This window comes from Parasteatoda tepidariorum, chromosome 4 (assembly GCF_982258835.1).
Source record: "Parasteatoda tepidariorum strain Cologne lab strain chromosome 4, Ptep-v5.0, whole genome shotgun sequence".
Lineage (NCBI taxonomy): Eukaryota > Metazoa > Arthropoda > Arachnida > Araneae > Theridiidae > Parasteatoda > Parasteatoda tepidariorum.
The window spans coordinates 58,577,535-58,590,147 of record NC_141758.1 but is presented as its reverse complement, the minus strand read 5'-3'; positions in this window follow the sequence as shown (position 1 = coordinate 58,590,147).

Genomic DNA, 12,613 nt, shown 5'->3' with positions numbered 1-12,613 from the left:
AATGTCGTGGTTCGCTTATGCGACTGTAATATCAAACATAGATTTTCGAAGTATAAAGATTTCAATAATATATATAGCTTTTTTTTTTGTTTGGTACCTAAAGTTTAGTTTACTAACCAAAGTGTTACTTTTTTATTTAACTGTAAAATTCATGCATGATATTTATTATGTACCTATGTTGAATTAAATACCGAATTTGAATTGTGTAGATGATAACAGTATATTTCTCAGGGATGATATTTTTTCGCTTTTGTCTCTTAAATTTCGACCTTTTTATCAAAAACTCAGATTCTCTAAAAGTTTCGGGCTTTTTTATATAAATATTACGCTATTTCTGGAAATTCAGTTATTGAAATAAAATAATTATATTTATTTCCGATTTTCAAAGATGAACTGAAAATTCTATCTACGTAGCTGCCAACTCTTTCGCATTTTTACTTATTTAAGATATTTTCTCCGCTTATACATGCAGAAAATAAGATTTTCCATTTCAACTTAAAAATTATGCATCGTGATTCGTATTTACGCTATCTAAATATTATGCATCGTGATTTGTATTTCCGCATTTTTGAAATCCAATATTGAGTTTCCTAACGTGATTTAAAAGCTACATATCGGGATTCATATTCTCTCAATTTAAAATCAAATATTGCAATACTTATTCACACGATTTTAAAATCATGCTTGTGATTCATATTCATACAATTTTAAAATTAATCACCGGGATTTATAATTACATGGTTTAGAAAAAGTAATATGCACGGTTTGACAATTATATCTCAAAACTTGTCTCTGACAAACTGCTTGTTTACTGCATAGTTCTTCACCATCTTTCGTTTTTATATCTATCTATAATAGATTATAAAATTTTGTTATTGCAGAATAAAAAATATTACGAATTATTTTGTACAAAATAGACTTTCAATTTGAGGAGAAAATTGAGATCTTTGTAACACCGAAATTGTGATTTTTAAATTTCTTAGTTTGAACCAAGTGTGTTTCAATATGCGGAGTTAAATCAAAAATCATAACAGAAAATTAATAAAGAAGTGGAAAATTTGGCTCTTGTATAATAATAAACCTGTATTTTCAGGTTAAATTTTTTCTGTTATCCCGTCTTATCTGCAGTCTAGTCTATTTGTTTTAAAACTCTGGCATGAATCTAATTTTATTGCTGTTGTCGTCAGCCATTAAAGCAGAGGAGGTGTGATTGTTCTTGTTTTCCAGTGGTGCCATCTATATTCAAGAATTCGACTTCTGTCTCCCCCATTTATAGGACGGACCCATTCATTCATCCACAGATCAGGGCTCGAAAAACCGCCCGTCCTCGGCAGTCAAAAATTCCCCGCGGACAACGAATTTCTCGAATCCGACGTCCGCGCGGACGGCCATTTTCCCGTTAATGTTCGTGATACATTTTCAGTTTTTGTTATCTTACAAGAGTCTAGTAGCTCCTCACTTCTAAAATGACCCACAATACAGCAACATACTGCGCATGGTGGAATTGATGTTTTCTCTGTCTGGTCTCAGCGGTTGAAAGGGGCTTTTCAGCAATGAACTTCCAAAAAAACACATTACGTACTGGTCTTAAACAAAAAGCGTTAAACGTAATTATGAACATCTACCTAAATGGAAAACCCATTTCATATTTCTGTGCAGAAGCCTGTAAATCATTGACTGATTGGGGAACTGGCAAACGTCATATTTGATTCATTTGAAAAACGCAGTACCCTGGGATAAATCGACATTCTAGATAACTTGACCTTTAAATTATTTCATAAAAGAAATACTAGGTTCCTATTAGTAACCTAGTATTTATTTTATTGCTGTATAATGTAATCCTAGTAACTACTAATTCAGTGTGCAATTTATATAAATGTTTGCAATAAATAAGAGAAAATTAAATTTTTATTTATTTAGAGGCTACGGGTTAGTTGTTGAACAAGCCGTCCTTGGGGACGGATAAAATTTTTGAGTTTCTTCGAGCCCTGCCACAGATCATAATTTTAACCTGAACCAGAGAACGATCAATCTCCAATTCAGTACCCCCAAAAGGTATTGATTTCGTAATGGGAACATAGAGGACTCTGTGACCCGACAGATTTAACATGCACCAGTCACCATTTACTACACGTCTTTGGCCAGCTGGATTCGAACTGCCGTTCTCACAAATGTTAGTCCAGTACCCTGCCAACCAGGCTATCACAGCCAATTTTAATTTATTAATCAGAATATGTTGCTTTTATACAAATTAAAATATGTTTGAAATACTTCTCTTAATAACTTAAATGAAACTATATTTTTGAGTCGAATCATTTTAATAATTTTTTTTTTTTTTTTGCTTAAATTAAAAGAGCACACAAACTTTCTTCGCAACAACAGTGCTTCAAAAATGTTGAGTTTTTCTTTCTTTCAATATATCCTGATTAATATAAAATATTTAATCATACTTATGTTCCCTGCCAATCAGTTTTAACAATTTTTATTAGAAATATTTCTTTGACCTTATAAATAAAACGATTTTTAACTCCTGTCTAAAGTAAAAGAAAACGATATGTATAAGCTGTGTAAGTATAGAACAAAAACAAGTTTAAAAAATTTGATCCTCATTTTACAATATTTTAAAAATAAAGAATGTTGCCTGGGCAGAATCATAGAGACATCTCCTAAAGTGATGTTAAGTTTCTGGTTCATATTTTCGAACAAAATGCATAGCCACATTATTTTAATGATATTTACTTTCTGCAGTGGCCAGGTAAGTAATTTTTTTTTTTTTTTTTAATTTAACCTGTTAACCGGGAATAAACTTTTGTTCAACTCGTTTCACAATCGAAACTTTTCATAAGTAATATCACGTTGATGAAAAATTTCGCCATACACATTTAACAGGTTAATGTTATATTTTGCTTCCCCAAACCTTTCTAATTAATCATAATTGTTCTTAAAGATAAACTTTTATAAAAAGAGTTAATTATATCTACTGTAAAACAAATCATTAACCCTGCCATACGACCCTCCAGGGTTAATAATGAAGTTTATAAACTTTTGTTTGTGATAGTTCGATACTATGTTTAAAAAATAATGATTTCTAATTACAATGCCGAGTAAAGTAACATCTTTACTACATATCAAAATTGCTCCTCCAAATAACCGAATTTTGATATCGTCAAAGGCAATACCGCAGATTAAATCCCAGATTATTTTAATTGATAATTTTACATTCCACTTAAACCATACTCCTTTTTATTTAATTAGTGTGATTTGTAAATAAACGAATCATTTTTCGGCTATGTTAGATAAATATGCATAATGGCTTTTAGTGTGCAAAAGAAAAATCAGTTTTTTTTTGGGGGGGGGGGGATTAAAATCACTCATTAATTCGTTGAAAGCTGCATATCACATACTAACTGAACACAGTATTAAAATATGACTAATTCATAAATATGGTAAGCAACTAAAAACCGACTATCGGATATGTGAGATCTAAAACTAGGTGCTTTCCATTAGGGGGACCTGAAAGTAATGTCGTTTCGACGCATTAAATATTCGTTAGTCTTAAAAACCAATTCATTTTCGATCCGACATTGAAAAGTTATTGCAAACAAGGGTGAATACATTATTGATTAAAAATAAAATCTTAATATCAAATGGCATTACTTTCCGGTCCCCCTAATATTAAGGGTAATTTTCAAAGCTCTTGCCTAGGGATGTAAAAAGCCTCAGTTTAAGTGCCTTAAACTCAAAGTAAAGTAATTATTTTAAACTGTGTAGACTATTTTGCCGTAAAGAATGCTCTGGCTGAATTTGGACAAAAGATCGCAGCAGTTAAAAAAATATATTCAATAAAAAGCATTATTTCATTTAAAAGATACTGGGTCTTTAAAAATATAGGCTTAAATCAAAATTTATGGTATTATAGTTGCATGACTTATGTTTCATAGAACACTGCGCTATTTATAAACTTCCTGTTATTGCTCTCAAAGAGTTCGTTACTATTTTAGCGCTGGAGAAATTAGCTACTCCTGTTATCTTATTTTCTCTGTTACCCAACTCGCAAGTAATGAAAAAGACATTCGAAGTTAATCAAAACTTTTTTTTTTTCTTAATGTACGCATTAAAGTTAAATACGCAAGAATTTAGTTAATTATTTAAGTTTCAATTTTAGTAAAATGTTCTGAAATGTGCATGTTGTTAATAATTTCGAGTAACATTGCGCTCATTTGATATGTTTATCGAACTCTCTAGCAAGGGCGCCGGCGGAATAATATATAAGGGGGTGCAACCTCTAACAAACTACCCTTCCCCCGAAAAAAAATTAAAATATTCTGCTATTACATTTTGTTTTGTTATTACATATACTTTCATCTGTTCATTTTTTCAAGATACATTTCTTTATTGTTAGCAAGATATTTAAAAAAAAGTACGAATTTCTTGTACTTGCAAATTTTGCCCAGAGGCGCTGGCATAGCTACTGACTTTGAAAAGCAAATAACTACAAACAGTAGTTTCGTATACTAACGTGTTTGTGCAAGCTTAACATTGGTAATTATTGTGCTCAGGGCCGGCTTATGCATGTCGCGGCCCCTAGGCAATGCTCGTCTCGGCCCCCCCCCCCCACCGTCTTCTAACTTCCTAATATATTTTTTCGCTAACACAACACTTTATTCATAATTACGCTGTTTTTTACTACATAGGTATATTATCACATTATTCAATAAAAATATTGAATCAAACGAAAAGAATATAAGTAATTAATATATGCATTTAAAAAAAATCATACAATAAGCTTAAATATTAACTCTTCTAACTTTTTTTGTTACAAAATCGTTCAAGACATCCTGAAAGTTAACCTTTCCCAATATATCATTTTCAATTGCCATTATGGCCAATGAATTTAAAAGGTTTTGAGACATAGTTGAACGAAGACAGTTTTTAATTAATTTCAATTTGGAAAATTTTCGCTCACCAGTGGCGTTTGTAATCATTAGACTTCTATATATTTGCAAAGCTGTCATTACATTCGGGAAAGTTGATTGTGCCATGTTACCAATAGTCAGTTTGTAAGACTCTACGGCAGGCACATTTTTTTTTCCGGCGTCTTCTAATTGTAAGATGAAGTATTTATACTGCACCATTTCGTCTATAAACTCAGGCTCAATGTCCTCGAAATAATGTTCCTTAAACTTTGTGCAAGCCTGTCTAATTTCAGCGTCGGATTTTGACACAATACAACGTATGTATTTAGCGGATCGGGGAATTCCCCAGTCTTGCGACGAAAGAACCAGTACTGCCAACCTTATTTTTACATACTCTTTGGTAGCTTGGCCATAGAATATACGTACCTATGGTAGGTACCAGAACAGTAAGTGTGCATTCACAACGAAGAATCTTGCGCGTTTTTCAAGCGTGTTGTGTTAAAAAAGCTGCTCTTGCTGTATAGTCATCTGATTGGGTCGGCGTTAAAATTGCCGCGATAAAATTGCTTGCGATTATATTACTGCGTTATATATGAACTAACTACCATAATAATAATATCTAATTTGGAATGCGTTCAGAAATGTACTAAAATAGCGTCGATGTAATGTACAGAGCAAGACAATCGTCATTGAAATTTCGAATTAATTTTTACTGCTTAAGAAACATTGTCAATATTTTTCTCTGTAGCACAGGGCCCCTGAACGTGGCGGGGCCCCTAGGTAGTTGCCTACAGTGCCTAATGGATAAAACGGCCCTGATTGTGCTGATGAAGTTTTACAGTTGCGAGAAGTCAGTTTGTGTTATACACCTTTGTTAAACTGAATAAATAATAGAAAATAAAATATTATTTACATTTTATTAAATGAAATTTAAAAATGTAGCTAGGATATCTGCCAAGTTTGTGAATGCTCAGTGTGCATAAAAAAAGAATCAAAGATGACTCAGAATTCATTGAAAAAGTTATAAACAGATTTGGACAGCAAACAGGACGATTCCAATTCTTGTTTGATTAAAGAATTTTTTAATTGTTATGTATCAATAATTACTTAATTATTTGTTTTTCCATAAAAATATGTTTAATAAAAAAATTTTATAACAAAATTTTTCTGTATCGCTTTAATTGTTTAAAAAAAAAACCGGGGGGGGGGTGCAAGTGCACCCCCTTGCTCTCTAGTAAGAAATATGTGAGTCATCGAAGTTTATTTTATCATGTGCACATCGATGTAAACAGCGTAGTATCATTCTCATTTATATGAATTTCTCCACTTATTTTAATGAAATATGCACTAATTTGCATACAGTTAATTATTTCGATTAACAGTACTTATTGTTATGAAACATTAAGTTTAGTACAAATTATCAAATATTATTCATTTCTTAATCTAATAATTTTAAAAATAATATTTGATGAAAAGTTTTTATTATTATGAAATGCATTCAGAGTTAGAATTGAAAAAAAAAAAAAAAAAAGCTAGTTAAAAGATATAATAGCGAAAATTCTCTTACACTTTGCATTGTTCTGGACAAGTAGGTTTTAAATTGAGAATTAAAAAACTATAGCTCTTCATATTTTTCTCAGTTAGAATTACAATTTTTTGCAAATTGGACACGCTATTTAAAATCTAAGCTTATGCGTTACATTTAATTCAAAATAAAATAGTATATTTACTATTTTTAAACTAATTTTCGAAAAAAAAATTATGTCCTTTAACAAAAATATTTTTTTCAAATAATGACATTTCTTTAGTAAATTTGTTTTTTCTCAAAACACTTGTATTTAAATTTTTCCACTACATCAATTCACTAAGTTGCAGGTAGCATAAACTACATTTTCTTGTTCTCAAAAATATCGTAATTGTTTTTATTCGTTGTTAAACTTACTATAAATACAATCGAAGCATGCATTTCAAATGAAAGGAAATTAGATTTTTAAAAAAATTGAAGGTTTAAAACAACATGCTCTGAAAAACTATTATTTAAAATAAACTTACTTAAGCGGAAATCGTTATTTTCAATTCAATAAAAAAGAACAAATTATGCCAATAAAATAATCAAATCGTGTATTTCAGCTGACAGGAAATCGGGTTTAAAAAATCTTATTTGTAATTTTAAAACTAATTGTTCTCAAAAACAATTGCTTATATTTTTCTCGCTTGATCAATTTTGGTGAAAAAGTGAATGATGAATATGTAAAATTTCAACTATTTGTTCCTTATAATGTTTTTAAAATGGCATTATTTCGAAAGACATCCATCATCAAGCTGGAAAAAAATACATTTTTGACCTTGATGTTTTTTCTTAGGAATCATTATAATTTTCTGCTCATTTTTCTTATTGTGTACTAATGAAGAGCTTATTACAGGGTAATAATAACACCCCGCCCTTTCTAGAATTTCAAAGAGTAAAATAAAGGATTGTCGAAATTTTCTCCCATTTAATTAAAACTGCCCCACTTATTTTTACCATATCGTAAACAACGAAAATTGATACAATTTTTATCTTTAAAACTAGGCGCACTTTAATCGCCCACTTTAAAATTTAAAAAATAAAACATATCGCTTAGTTTTGGAGGTCACATTTCTTATGTCTCTTCTTAAATAAATTCTAATTGGTTCGATATTTTCTGCTGTGCAAAAAGTTAAGCAGCTTCTAGGAACAGCATGGGTATAAGAAATATTGGTAATTACTGTAAAATGTTTTTAGGATCAATTATTTATCATTCGGATTCGAAATCTCCCTGATATAAATACTTAAAATTATGGGAACACTTTAACTATTAACTGCATTTAAATATCGTTTTAAAATATAAGATAAATCTTATTTATTTATTCCGTTTTTAGTTACTTGTTTTGCGAGTAACACACTGTACTTGGTAGCTTCGAAAAGCAAAAGTTTGTTTTCCATTAAGTTCGAAAAAAAAGTGGGTTTTGTTTAACATTTTTACAAGGACGATTAACATTTTATGTCAATCAAATTTTATACGAACTATTAATGTAAAATAATTTATATTCGAGGAGGAATTTTAAAATCTCTTTTGTTATTAAAAATCATGAAAAAATTTATGAAAGGAAGAATAAAAGTTTTGGGGCAAACGATTTTATAAATGACGTGCCGTTTTAAAAATCGTTTGATCTTTTAAAAAAAAAAATCTGTTCAAAATATAACACACGCGAACTAATTAAACTTTCATTGATAAATTTGTATCATTTTTATTTCCCAGACTGGAAAGTTGAGATTGTTTAGTCAATATTTTCTAAGAGTTGTGATTGTTCTATTTTTTCTCATCGTAGGCCATCTGTAGTTTCACTAACTGATAACTCAATTGTTCCAGTATTTACTTGAATACCTAAACATACGGTAAAATTTAATATCAACAAACATCACTTTCAGAAATGAAATATTTCATCTGAAAGTGTACAATTTAATAATAAAAAGTACTGAATTATCGTGATAATACATTATCTTATTCAGATATTTCGATCTAATGGTTAATTTATAATTTTGTTTCCCCACTAATATCTTTTAAATGGTTTTCAGTCATAACTTTCCATATATTTTTATTTTTTTAACAACTTTTTAAAGACATTTGTAACTGATGAATTAATTTTAGATAAAATATGCATTTGCTTGTAATGTTATCGTTTTTTTTTTTTTTTTTTTTTACTTTAAACCGAGTCCCGCAGTGTACTGATCGTTAAGACACGGTTCCCAGTAGAACACCGAAGTCAAGCATCACTGTCTGCGGTCAGTGTGTCGGTGGGTGACCACTTGGATCAGTCTACGTAGGGACTGAGGGTGTGCGGTATTGGTCCTCGTTAAACTGTTCTACCGTAAAGTGCTCGACTTCGCGTGCAGGTCTTTGGGCTACCGAAGCGGGGGTGCCATCCCCTCTGCAGAGGATCAAAATTGTGATGGCATGTCTTCGGATCATCCTCAGGGATTTTTCCCAGACCGTCACCAATAGCCCATTGTGCAGCTCTAGTGCGACGTAAACGAACTATAACAACTTTAAACCGAATTCATAAGTTATAGTTGCATTTTGCCGATTATATCTACTTTCATTATTACTAAAGAAACACTTCCGTGCAAAAAAAATGTGTTAGCTTATATTAGTCATATTAGCTTTATTATAATAAATTTTGCAGTGCTACGCTTTAGTATTATTATAATAATGGACTGTGGTAGCCCAAAATCGGACTCCTGTCCGGAGGGGCCTGGGTTCAATCCTAGACTCCGCTAAGACCCACCGAATACATGCGATACGTTCTCGTAAAATCTGTGGAATAGAAGAATCCGGAGAAAGTTTCCTTCCCCTTCAGATGTATGTCTGAATTGAGCATTCAGTTTTTTTACGAAAGTTGAAATTATTCACTTAAAATGCATGCACTGTAAAGAATTCTGTCTGTGCTCCCACTTTCTGCGTCCACCATTTATTTGAGTCAATTTTGATTGGTAAATGGTATGAAAGATCTCGTATAATTCTATTAAGATCTGTTACTGGACATTAATGATTTTTTTTTAGTTATCATTTTTTCAAATAATATTTAAAATTGCAGGTATATTGTTATAACAAATGTTGTGAGTTCACTCACCAATTAACATTTTTCATTTACCAAACAAGCTGAATATTAAATACAATTTGTGCGTGAACCTGATCGTTAAGTTGCTTTTGATTTTGATTGTTTTATAAATTCTGAATTTATAAAACGATCAAAATTAAAAACGTAATAATAGCAGAGTAAAGTAAGAAAAATAAATATGACAGGTTTTGGATAGTTTAACCTTTAAATGTACAAACCTTTAAATTTGGGATACAAAATTATTTTACAGGAAAACAATACCTTTTTGACTTTTATTAGTCTTTTGCTGATGGCAGCTAAAAAAATATGGAAATTAATGTGAAAAAACTGGATCCTACCATGTGGTTCTCCGGCTAATAAAAATATACTTATGTACCAACAACAATGATAAACTGCAATACCATCATTAGATTCGTATAAATATATAAGTTATTTTATATCTGAAATAACAGTTTGTTGTTAAACTTAGGAAAATAATTTTAATTCAAAAAGTGTTCTTAGCAAATAATAGTGAAACGCAGTTAGGAGAAAAATTATGCAATTTTGAACAAACCATTCTATTACAGGGTGCGTAGCGTTTTTTTAAAAAGTGCTTAAAGGTGCTTTTGTCATTGGGTGTTTTTAAAAAGTGCTTAATTTTCCCTTTTTCAAAATGAGATTTTTCCTTTTCTATGTTGAGTTTCGCTTCGAATTATGCAAAAAGACACAGTTCACATTGTTCTATTCAACGTTTTCACAATTAATTCAACCCCAATCTATTTCGACGTTTTGTCAGTCCGTAGCATATGAAAACGCCATTCGTTTTACGTGATACAAAATTTCATGTTTTTTGACAATTTTCAAAAACAATGCCAAAAGATTTTTTTTTTTGACATGACGGGTAAAACAAGATAAAACCGTTAATTGTCAAAAACTTTCCAACCCTGCCTAATCATGATATTTTTTTAAAGTGCTTAAAATATTTTTTGAGTGCTTGAAAAGTGCTTATTTTTTGTTGAATAATTTGGTTACGCACATAAATGACGATAATATGGCATACTGAATACTAATGGGTAATTTTAAGGCTTTACCTATTTGACAAAATGGACCATATATTCAACAAAAATGAAACATTTTATTAAATTTGATTCCATCTAAGCTAAGCGTGATTTACAAATATTCAAAAAATCCAACAAAAAAAAAAAAAAAAAGAAATGCAATTGTTTCCTTAATCGTGAAGGGGGAAGGACTTAAGCACCCGGTTTTGTCCTAAAATATTTGTACCCAAACTATCGAAAACGCGACGCGTTCCTGAAAACAATATTTAGAATAATTTGTCCAAATAACAAAAAGCATAAAAAAACTGCAATAATCAGAATAAAATACTTTGGATTTTTATCATGGATCGTAGAACGTTCTTTTAAGAATTCTGCGATTGGAACCCTGATTCACCAAAATTCGCAAAAGAGTTATTCTTAGATAAGATGGCAATTTTTCTTTCATCACGACTAATTGCCCGAACATGTTAACTGGGATAAGAGTTTTCCCAAAAGATTAAGAATTCGATAATACATATAACATTATTAACAGATATAAAAATAAATTGAAATCGTGTGATAGCTACTAAGGGACATTAGCTTCAACGGTAGCACTTGGCAATTTTTCGAAGTTAATTAATTTTTCATTCTTCGGAATATAATTTATTGTGTATCAAAAGAAATTACATTCCTATTGGATACCTGCAAGTGACGTCGTCATGGCATTTGTCAAATCAGAAGCCAATGATGTTTGATGCAAACGCGTGACGTCGCTTGCAGGCTTCTGATTTAAATCACATGGCTAGACATAATCACTTTATTTCTCGAGTTCCAAGTACCGAAATGTGTTTTTCTTTTAATTGATTTTCACTTTTGCTTAAAAGATATCAAATAACATGCATAAACAGAAAATGTAATAGCTTCAGGAATGCGGATTAAAAAAGCACTATAGGAGAGAGGCAGAACAATATTTCATCAATATACTCGAACGAGATATCTCTGTCTGATAATTGGAATCATTTTTTTTTTCTATTCAGAGAATTAAAGATAATATTTGCTTAATGGTCAATAGTAATTTTTTAGGGAAACCGACTTAGTTGACTCCTTCGTGTTAACGAGAAAAATCGATTTTAAAAATTTGGAAAATTATACTTTTCTTAGGAAAGGAGAGTCGTTTGGTGCCTTGAATTATTCGAATGCTTAATTTAGGTTGTTTTAAATCAAAATTATCTATAATTTCTATTTATTTTCTTCTTTTTATGGCCATACAGCCAGCTGTGTGCCTTCTTTTGCTAAACAATATTATTCCAAACCTTTCTGTTTCTGTTCAAGAATTTTTTTGAGCTACCTGTGACAAAACTCCTCTAGCACTAATTTTCTTTCTGCAATAATATATTTCAATAAAACAAACATATACACCGAAGAGCCATTACATTATGACCACCCTGCTAATAACATGTAGGACCACCTTTAGCCCTCAAAACTGCTAGCACCCGCCGTGGCATTGATACCACAAGGTGCTGATAGGTAGTCTGAGGTATCTGGTACCAAGCGCTCACCAACTAGTCCTGCAATTCCCTCACATTGCGAGGGGGTAGCGTGGCAGCACGAATTTGGTTTTCCAAGTAAGACCACAAATGCTCTATTGGATTAAGGTCAGGTGAATTTGGGGGCCAAGACATGACTTGAAATTCACTGGAATGTTCCTCGAACCAATCCATGACGATTCGACCCTTATGACATGGTGCATTAATCCTGTTGGTAAACACCATCCCCCGCAGGAAAAACTGTTGCCATGAATGGGTGAACCTGGTCTGCAACTATGTTCAAATAGCTTACAGACGTCAGGGATTGTTCTATGAGGATTATGGGTCCTAATGTGTCCCATGAAAACATTGTTCCTGAGCGAGAAACCATGAAAACCTGGGCGAGCCCATTGTTATAGATGGAGGGTGGTCATAATGTAATGGCTCTTCGGTGTATGTTACTAATTTAAAATAACAAATACGATGCGTTTACGAAAAAAAGAAGAAAAAAAAC